This window comes from Paroedura picta, chromosome 5 (assembly GCF_049243985.1).
Source record: "Paroedura picta isolate Pp20150507F chromosome 5, Ppicta_v3.0, whole genome shotgun sequence".
NCBI classification, from domain to species: domain Eukaryota; kingdom Metazoa; phylum Chordata; class Lepidosauria; order Squamata; family Gekkonidae; genus Paroedura; species Paroedura picta.
Window position 1 is genome coordinate 103,550,446 of NC_135373.1, and position 11,073 is coordinate 103,561,518.

At 46.0% G+C, this 11,073-nt stretch overlaps 1 long non-coding RNA gene across 1 annotated transcript; it reads left to right on the forward strand.

The window, feature by feature from the left end:
* Positions 1-2,935: 2,935 nt before the first annotated feature.
* Positions 2,936-4,059, forward strand: LOC143839124 (uncharacterized). The gene is made up of 2 exons (XR_013231623.1): positions 2,936-3,075; positions 3,605-4,059. It is a non-coding gene; the product is annotated as an uncharacterized LOC143839124 (long non-coding RNA).
* Positions 4,060-11,073: the final 7,014 nt, after the last annotated feature.

The window sequence follows — 11,073 nt, forward strand, 5'->3', positions numbered from 1 at the left end:
GTAGGTTTTCCACAGAAAGACCAGTGTGGTGTTGTGCTTAGAGTGTTGGGTTAGGAGTGGGGAGACCCAGGTTCGAATTCCCATTCAGCTATGATGACACACTAGTGTGACCTTGGGCAAGGATTGTCATTTCCAGGTTGGGCGATTCCTGGAGTCTTTGAGTGAAGCCTAAGGAGGGTGGAGTTTGGGAATGGGATGGAACTCAGCAGGGAAGCAGCCATTTTCTTCAGAGGAACCAATCTACGTTATCTGGAGAACAGCTGTAATTCCAGGAGATCTTCAGGCCCCACCAGGAGGTTGGCAATGCTACCTTGGACCAGTAAATTGCTGAAACTACTTCACTGGCAGGGGCTCATGGGAATTGTAGTCCATGGACATCTGGAGGATCACAGGTCGACTACCCCTTAGTTAGGGCCTGGGCTGCCGTCCCTTTCCCTGAATTTATAATCCCCCCTCCCCATTTCCCCTTTGTCACCCATTATCTGAATACAGTAATGTGGAGGGGGGAAACAACATTAATCTAGATTTTAAAAATGGGTCATGTGAATTAGCTCCTAAGTATTTTTTTTTAAACGTCATTGAGAGAACAGACAGCCGTTTTAGCGATGAACATAACAAGAAGTGTACTGATGGTCAAGCTGTCACGAGTTTAGGATGAATGGCTCTCCTCTGCAGGCATGTCCTAAAATAGCATGCCTGCAGGAATCGAAACGGAACGGTCATGCTTCTCCATGGTTTTGTTCACGGGCTCATCAGGGTTTGGAAGAGCTGGTGGAGAACGGTGTGCCCGTCTCTCTGAAAAGGAAGCACAACATTCAGATGCTGGCAGGGGAAAAAGTTTTATGTGTTCCTTGGTGAGCAAACAGATCCTGCTGGAGTGGGTTGAAGCACCAGCACATGGGGAGATACATCTTTGGAAATTTTTAAACAGAGGCTGGATAGCCATCTGGCAGAGAGGCTGATTCTGTGAAGGCTTAAGGAGGTGGCAGGCTACAGCGGATGAGCGATAGGGTTGTGAGTGTCCTGCATAGTGCAGGGGGTTGGACTAGATGACCCATGAGGTCCCTTCCAACTCTATTATTCGATGATTCTATTCTATGACAAGAGCTTTCTCTCTCTCTCTCTCTGGGATTCTGATTTAGGGTGCCTCTATCGATTCTACTTGCATATTTGTATATCAAGTAAAGGTAAAGGTATCCCCTGTGCAAGCACCGAGTCATGTCTGACCCTTGGGGTGACACCCTCTACCGTTTTCATGGCAGACTCAATACAGGGTGGTTTGCCAGTGCCTTCCCCAGTCATGACCGTTTACCCCCCAGCAAGCTGGGTACTCGTTTTACCGACCTTGGAAGGATGGAAGGCTGAGTCAACCTTGAGCCGGCTGCTGGGATTGAACTCCCAACCTCATGGGCAGAGCTTTCAGACTGCATGTCTGCTGCCTTACCACTCTGCGCCACAAGAGGCTCTTACATATCAAGTACGGTTGACAGTTGGGCTGTAGGGGGGGAAATGCCTTCTTCCTTTACATATGTAGGGTTGTGTGCTTTGGTGGCCAAAGCGGCCGTTCATGCCCAGAGCTGTAGTGCTGCATCGCTGGCCACTTCAGGCATGAACGGCTGTTTCGGTGGCCGAAGCGCACAATCCTACTCAAGTTACAACCAACTTATGGTGATCCCAGCAAGGTGCTTTCAAGGCAAGTGACAAGCAGTGGTGGTTTGTCATTGACTTCCATAGAGGTTTCCCATCCACATACCAACCCTGATAAGCTTTCAAGATCTGACATGACCAGCTTGTATCATGCCTCCTTCCCTCCCTTTAATAGAAGCTTAATATGTACAAATGGGCAGGTGAAGCTCTTTGTGGCGTGGTGGCAAGTCACAACAGCTGGTAAATGACATCTCCTGCAGCCTCTACTGATGGAGAAGCAAGACTCTCCCATCCCTCTCCAGACTGTGGGCAACCTCAAATACATAAAGAAAACAGGGCCAAGGCAGCTGGTGCAGAATCAAATGTTTTATTATGCAGTTTAAATGTCCAAAAACTCCTTACATATTTTGGAAGAAAGGCTTCATCAGGGGGATCTGATTGTTTTTACGTAGTTCCTCAAGGAGGAGTGAAAGGTTAGTAAGTATACTGGAATATGATATTTTTGAAGACTTAAACTGCATAATAAAATATTTGTATGCGATTTTGCAGCAGCTTTGATTTTTACATCCTGTCTCTGGTAAGGCTCTTTATTTTCTTGTTAACCCTAAAATAAAGCAAATACTGTAAAGACACTGGAAGCCTCCCTCCCTCTCTCTCTTACAGCCTACATAAGCACCAGTTCCTGGAACTTCTCTTTTCTTGCAGGAAAGTGAGGTGAGGTGTCATAAAAATATTATATATCACCATTTCATTCACAGGAACTTTTAGCAGCAGGTTTGCTTGCTCAGCACTTCTGAAAAGCAAAAGACAAGGACAGAGGATTGAAGGCGAGGTCTATAATTGCATTTCTTTCTTTCTTCCACGATGGACTCCAAGGTAATATGCTTGGAGTTCTCAGGAGATCTCTCAGGCCCAGAACTTTAGCAAAGTTGTGGTGCTGTGAGCTCCCAAGCTATACCCTGGAGAAAACAAGATGGGGGACTCCTGAGGCGGAAGAGTAGAACGTTCCACTTGGGACATCAGGGATGCTGAAGAGCTGCCAGACTAGTACAGTCAATACCGTCTCCTCAAGAGTCTACCACTTCATTTCAGTTTCATTCGGACGCATGGGCAGATCATTAGGTGGAGGTGTTAAAGGGCCATTCTACACAGCAAGAGTGGATCCACCCTAGAAACTTGCAACATTTTAATTTTTGGTGTGTGTGTGTGGGTGGGGGAGCTCAGATATTTACCAGAGTTGCTCCCCTGATATAAAAAAGTAAGCACTTTTAGCTGGTTTTCTCCTGTTCAGCACAGACTGAATAAAATGTCAACATCAAACCAGCCACAAACCACAACACTGATGTGAACTGCGTTTTCCTGATCCGTGCTGATCCCTAAGGAGGACAGAGCATGTGGCGTCCCTTTTCACCATACTGTCTTCTTGAGGTAAATTGCCTCTACCCAGCTCAATTTTGGGCACCCCAGTTGAAGAGGGATGTTGACAAACTCGAACATGTCCAGAGGAGGGCAACAAAGATGGTGAAGGGTTTGGAGACCAAGACATATGAAGAAAGGTTGGGGGAGCTTGGTCTGTTTAGCCTACAGAGGAGACAACTGAGAGGGGATCTGATAACCATTTTCAAGTATTTAAAAGGGTGCCATATAGGATGGAGCAGAATTGTTCTCTCTTTCCCCAGAGGGACAGACCAGAACAAATGGGATGAAATTAATTCAAAAGAAATTTCATCCAAACATCCGGAAGAAGTTCCTGACAGTTAGAGCGGTTTCTCAGTGGAACAGGCTTCCTCGGGAGGTGGTGGGTTCTCCATCTTTGGAGATTTTTAAACAGAGGCTAGATAGCCATCTGACGGAGAGGCTGATTCTGTGAAGGCAAAGGGGTGGGCAGGTTACCGTAGATGAGCGATAGGGATGTCTGTGTCTGCTACCCCATAACCCTTTGCATCATCTTTTCCAGCTCGTCAGTAGCTGCAGAGAGAAGGGGAAAGGGAAGGCATCACAATGTGTTCCTTCTAGTCATTCCCCTACAGATGCTAACATTCTGTGACAAAAAGGCACCGAGTCATCAAAGGAAACGGATCTGAGGAAATGGCTTTGCACAATAGAAGATCATCCTTGCCCCCTGCGTTTGTATGGACACAAAAGGGCATTTTGAAACAGGCACATTCCGGATCATGATGTAAAGCCACTGATTTCTCTTCTCATCTGACAAAGAAGGTGCACTAAACAAAGCCCCTGATAACTTTCTGTTTTGATCTTAAGATCATGAAAGTTTCCATTCATTTAAGATAATTTCATAGCTTTCATAAAAGCAGGGGAGAAGGCTGAAAGTGTGATGACATCTGTGATGCAGGAGGCTAGATTTTTTTTTAAAAGACAAAGTTAAATCCTTTGATAAATTTAAAATTCTCACTCGTCCATGCGTCATACTTTGGATCAAGATGCGGATTCTTTTTAGCCCAATGACTGCAATCGAATAATTCTATCAAATCTCCAAAGGCTTAATTTCTCAGGCTTTTTAAAAATGGGAGGTCATTGCCTTCATTTGTACATTAACACATTTTGTTCTGTCAGGTTCTCAGTAGACAACAAAAGATTGAAGTTGGATTCAGATTATTCAGTGCTTTTAGAAACTACTGTTTTTTATGATCATCTATGGCTGAATTGGTCAGCCTCTACATGGGCTTCCTGTGCCTGGATCTTGCACAAACACTGGGTTCTTATGTTTAGAGCAGGGGTAGTCAAACTGCGGCCCTCCAGATGTCCATGGACTACAATTCCCAGGAGCCCCTGCCAGCATTCGCTGGCAGGGGCTCCTGGGAATTGTAGTTCATGGACATCTGGAGGGCCGCAGTTTGACTACCCCTGGTTTAGAGTATGGTTGAATGAATGTTTTTCAGTTAATTTTTGAGCATAGGCAGGAAAATCATTTTCCTTGGCAGTTTCCTACTTTTAATTTTTTTATTGCACTGTTATGCCATTTACATATACTTGTCACAAAAAATAGGGATCAAAAATAGGGATCAACAGTAATATTTGCATTAAATTTCATTAATATGATGGGAAGGGAGGCACCCACAATTTCATCCGAAAGGGAGAGGATCATAACAAAAACTTAGATGTATTTTAAATGTGCTTCCCAAAGTGACGGCCAGGTTTAAACTGAAGTAATACAGGGAGGAATTTTGAAAAAGGTGCAGTTTATCCTTTATGATATTGCGGCCAATACGATTGCAATGGGTCAGTACTTTTGTAATGTGTCAAAAAGTTTCGTAAAGCATGAGAAAATACTCTTATAAATCTTATGGAAAGTGGCACTGATATTCTAAAACTGTATCATGTGCAAAACATCTGGAGTGCTTTATTTATAGGAATGCAGCAGATACTGCTAAAGATTCCCAAACATTCCTGATTCAAAGCATGTAAGAAGATCTAGAATGGAACCCGAGACAAAGTCCAGATGCTGAGTGAAGAAAAAGCACCATCAACTAGGAGAATTAGAAGCTCAACAACTGTAGAAAAACAGGTTGTAGTCATTGGGGCTCAGAAGCCAAGAGAGAAAATTACAGTCATGCTGGTTCTATTTCCGTAAGACAGGGTTGCTAGGACATTGGTGGGGATGGGGGGGGGGTAGGGTTGCAGATACAGGTTCAAAGGCTCCTGGAGATTTAGGGATGGGGAACGCAAAGGGCTACAATGCTACAGACTCCACCCTACAGTTTCTCCATTGATTCCACAGGAGCTGATCTCTGCAATTTGGAGATGAACTAACTATGGGAGATTTCCAGGTCCCACCTGGAGGCTGGCAGCTCTACTGTAAGAGCACTTTAACAGATGCTCACTCAAAAATGGCAGAGGTAAAGGAGGGTAGAGAAAAGACTTCTATAAGGAGACAAGCCTGTTGTGAGTCTTTTAAAAGGGGGGTATGAAAAATGCCTGTGTCAGTCATGTGGAGGAGGGAGTTTACATCCTTCAAAAGGCGGGTAACACAATGAAAAAGATAGATATTCTTACCCCACTTTTCACTATCCAAGGTAGTCTCAAAGTGGCTTATAATTGCCTTCCCTTCCTCTTCCCACAACAGACACCTTATGAGGTAGGTAGTGCTGAGAGAGCTCTGTCAGAACTGCTCTGTGTGAACAGCCCTAACAGAACTGTGACTAACCCAAGGTTACTCAGCTCGCTGCATGTGGAGGAGTGGGGAATCAAACCCAGCTCTTTGGATTAGAGGTTACCACTCTTAACTGTTACCTCAAACAGACCTGTCTCCTGAATTTATGATGGGGGGATTAGCAATTCTGGGAGACAACATGCTATGTGAGAGGGGCAACAAGCGAGAAAACTCAACCAATGCATAAGAAGAGAATATCTGGGCAAAAATCTTTAGGCGGAGACAGTTCTTAAAAATGAATAAAAAGGATTTTAAAAAATAAAACAAATAAAAAGATCTCTAACATAAAAGTACACAGCCTAAATGCATACACACAGATGAAGATCAGTGATGTGACTGAGTGGGAAAGGTGGTTAAGTTTGGGTCAAAGAGAGTTATAATGCTTTTTGACCTGTAGAAAAGAATCCAGAAGGAACAGCAGCCCATCCTGCAAGCTGCGTTTCATCATGCAAGAAAGTACTAAACACAAGAACAGAAATGGTTTGTCCCTGTGGCAGCCAGAAAGCCCCTTGGGTGAGACTTCTGAGCCAGCTTTTTGACTTACTTCTGACATGCAAAGCTTTCTGGTTAGGCTTCTCTTGGCATAACCACATTCTTGCTCACAGTGAATCAGAACTAAAGATGGAAGCCTGCAGCTGCATTCCTCCTTGCACAGTGATGGGTGTACCTGGGGCACATCATAACCACTACACCAAACTGCGGTAGCTTTATACTTTTCCACCTTTTAGTTAGATTCCTCCTCAGTCATGGAGTTCACAGCATGGTGTAGCGGTACAGGTGCCCGCCGATTTCCTCAATTACACAATTTACAGTCTATCTCACTGGGACTCATGGTGGATCTAGGATACGGCACCTGGCAAATTGTACTTATGTTGAAATTTAAAAATATATATTACAATACTATTTTTGCCTCCTATGCGTTCCATGAAACTTTTTGTTGCTCCATATAGACCAAATTTTTAATCAAGAACCCCCCCGGTCAATGGTGTCCTGCTTTACCAATGTTGAAATCTGGTCACCTTAGTATTGTCCTGAACTTCTTGAAGAAAGGACAAGATTTAGAAAATGCACAAAATACATAAAATCCAAGGGGGGGGGGGGGAGGAATGTATGCTGCCCTGAGATTCTTGCAAGGAAGGTGGGATAAAAATGTAAAAATGAAGCACAGTTTACATTATTAATAAAATAATGAATGTTCATGCAGTGAAGGACCTTTTCTTCACCTTGCCAAATATCTATTCAACTGTACCTTTACGAACAGATCCATAAGTATACAGGTGGGGGAGAGGTCGACACGGTGCCTCACGAGCACAACTTCTTCAAAAGCAGCACCCATTTTTGCCAGGGAAAGAGTCAACAAAACATGCTGCCAGAAGAGAAGTACTTGCTGTGTTTCTGCAGGGGAGGCCTCAGGTTTTAGGCAAGCCATTGCTCCTGTAGCACTATGAAATCGTAAGACAAAATTTACTAGGAACAGATAAAGGGAAAAAAGGACAGATGCACCTCAGTGCAGCAAAAACAATAAGAACCCTTGCAGCACTTTAATGACAAATGGATTTATTGTTGCAAACGCTTCCAGGGGCTACAGCTCATTTTATTAGAAGCCAAGTATCATCCATCATGCGCAAGATAATCCGCAAGGACGACAAGAGTGTTTGTCTTTGAACCAAGACCACAAAAAAAGAGACTCTCTGCTGATTTGTGTGTGGCAGGATGCTGCTGCCCCCTGCTGGCTGTTTGGAGGCATGCTCTTGGACAGGACATCGGTACTGGGGGAGGCAGGGGACATGAAACACTGTCCTCTGTTGAAATTCATGGCAACTTCGCCCAGGTGATTTTCACTGCACATAAACATGCTGGAATGCTGCAATTGGTTGCTGCTCCATAGCACATGTACTCTGTGTGTTTGTGCTTGTGTGTGTGAGTGTGCAGCAAATGACAGACCCTTAAGATCATGTTTAACCATCCATGTTCAAGGTTACTGGTTTTTCCTACACAGAAATGATTTGGAAATGTGTAGTGGGCAGCCCGAGGAAGAATGCTCCTGGAACTCTCGTTGCTTGGCTGAAGGGCCAGAGAAAAACCCAAGGAAGGGTTGTGGCCTCCCCATCCCCAGCCATGATGCTGTCTCTCTCATGCATGTACACAGCGCACAGATTCTGTGTGACCCAGGCACTGAAATCCTAACCGTACACTCAGGCCCTCACCTGTTATGTATGGCAGGACCCCTGCCTCACACGCTGGCACACTGTTTTTCCACAGCCACAAACACTGTTCATAATCAAGGCTTGTGTTAAAGCCAGATACTGTTAGCTGTTGGGACTGATTCCATATTGGAAAACCTCCTCTTCAGCTTGTCCTTCACTACATCTCAGGAATGACAGAACCCGCCTGAAACATGTATTGGTCTCTTCCTTCTCCCCTACTCAGTTGCATTGCTGATTCAGTGCTCTGGCAGAAACCTGTTTGTCCAGGGGCTTCTGAACAAGCTCCTTGGCCCCTCTGCCAGGGGGAAACCTCTTCCTCAAGAGACATGATGGTTCAATTTCTTAGACCCATTAACTCCTTTGTCTAAGCCCATTGACACCCAGACTGGGGGTTGGGGACCACTGATCTAAGGGGCACCTGGAGACCTTACTGTTACAGCTCATCACTCAATGACCTAGATCAGTTGCCCTGTAGAAAACTGCTGCTCTGGAGGGTAGCCTCTATTATGTCCTGTTGAGATCCTTCTCCTCCTCAAGCTCTGTCCTCCCAAGGCCCCCCACCCCATATCTCTAAGATTTTCCCAACCCAGAGCTACCCTCCCCAAGTTTGCATGGGCCCCTCCCACTTGGGGTGGGCTAGGGAGGCCTTCCTTCCCTTCTTTTGAGGGTCCGTGCTGGAGGCACCCCCTCAATCGATCCTTGTCTCATCATCAAGGCAGTCATTTTAATGAGGCACGGTCTGTTTTTGGTTAGTACCAGGGCCAGCAACTCTGGCATGGAAAGTGTGTGGAGTTTAAATTCAGGGCTTTGCATGGGGTGGGCAGAGCTTGGGGAGGGCTGCAATTTCATAAGAGTCCCCCCTTTGAAGCTGCCATTATCTTCCTGAGTAAGTCATCTCAGTCATCTGGAGATAAACTGTAATTCTGGGAGAAGAAGAAGAATTGGTTCTTATATCCTGCTTTTCTCTACTTGAAGGAGTCTCAAAGTGGCTTACATTATTCACCTTCCCTTTCCGCTCCCCACAACAGGCACCCTGTGGGGTGGGTGAGGCTGAGAGAGCCCTGATATCACTGCTCAGTCAGAATAGCTTTATCAGTGCCATGGCGATCCCAAGGTCACCCAGCTGGTTGCATGTGGGGGAGGAGCAGGGAATCAAACCCGGCTTGCCAGATTAGAAATCAGGACTCCTAACCACTTCACCAAGCTGGCTCCATACACCATCTGGAAGTGGGCAACCATTCTGGTAAATAAGCCAAACCTCTTGATTTCTGTCAAACTTCCCCAGAAATCAGTCACTTGGTATTAACTGCCTTCAGGGATGCCAAGTTTCCCTTGGTCACTGGCAGGGGATACGGAGGGTTGAGATGCTACATCCAGGTTAAGAAATTCTTGGAGATTTGGGAGACAGAGCTTGGGGAGGACAGGGATCCCAGTGGGGCACAAGGCCATACAGCCTATCCTCCAGAGCTTCCATTATTTTCCAGGGGAACTGATCTCTGTAGCCTGGAGAGGATCTGCAACTCCAGGGATCTCCAGGTCCCACCTGGAGGCTGGCATCATGCAGCTGGGAAAACAATGCCTCTGTTCCGAAGCTGTTTGAGAGAGCTTCTTTGCGCAAGCTGTAGCCTTCAGCTGAAGGCTTTGGTTATAATTAGTCTCCAAGGAGGCAACGAGGAAAGTGAACACCACTGCTCTGGAAAGTCTCCTGAGCTTCACAGGTGTGCTGTTCAGGTAGTAGGACGCGATTGCTCCAGCACCAAGGCAAGAGGGCAGAGTGAATGAGATGGCACCTATTTTCTGATGGACAGTCAAAGCCAGCAAAGGTTGTTTGACATGCTGTTCATGTTGACTCACAAACAAATCCCCCTGAGTGCAGCAAAGCCTTAATTCTCAGTTAGGTGCAGTTAGTTTTCCCCATGAGTCGCTTCTACTGATTTGTAAGGACGTTCTATATGTATGCAAATGTCCACGCATCTCCTCTTAATGTACTGCACTCCTCCCAGCGGTTTTTCCCTACCAGCAAACAGCAATATCGAGGCTGGAAAATGCGATTTAACACCCAGCTACTTGCATCCGTCACTTGTGTAATTGTTTCTTGAAACATGAGGATTGCATGTGTGTGTGTGTGTGGGGGGGGGAACGACTACTGCAGTGGATTAGCGTTTGTGACATCACTACAAACGCCTAACCGGACTCCTCCCAGATTTTGAACCAGATGATTTTTAATTATTCTACACATTGCTGGGCTGAGCAATTCCCAACTAGGGTCTTTGGGGGGGTGGGGAAGGAGATAAGGCTAATCCCATCAGCCCCACACCTGAAGCAACACTCTGTAGCCATTTCACAGACTCTTCCCTTTCAATTTGTTCCCAGGCAATGCACTGTAATCCCCTGCGTTTGCTTTGCTTTCCAGATGAAAGGGTTGAAGCCACTTTTCGGTAGGAACAGACGGGCTCAAAGCAAAATTCGCCCTGTTAGCGAAATGTAACTTTGATGGATGCAGCTGGCTAGGGGAAAACAGCAAGGGAGGGAAACAGAATTTGGTCTGGTCCAAAACAGAGATTCTTAAAGCAGCCCTCCTCCTTTCTGCCCCTTCATGAAAGGCTTTCTCTGCAAGCATCATCCCCTCCCCCCATAGCTGAGATGGGTTGTGAGCACAGGGTTGCTTGCTACCTCCAGCACGGGCAATTCCAAGAGATTTGGGGGTGATTCCTGGGGAGGATGCTGAGCAGGGATGTGATACCACAGAGTCAGCCTGTCAAAGCGGCTTCTTGCTCCCTGGAGAATGACTATAATTCCAAGAGAGCGCCAGAAATTGGCAAACCTAGTTGTGAGGAAGCCCCCGTAATTATTTCCCCTGATGCTTTCCGAATGCGCAGAAGGGGGTAGGACACCTGCTTCTCAGGCCGGTCTCCTTTTCAGTCCCCAGTGAAAGGCTCTCAGGCATCCAGTCTTGGAGACGCCTCATCTTGGCTTGAGACCCAAGAGCAGCAGTCAGTCAGAATTGGCAATGCTGTGCTGGACAGATGAATGGCCTCACTCAGTTAC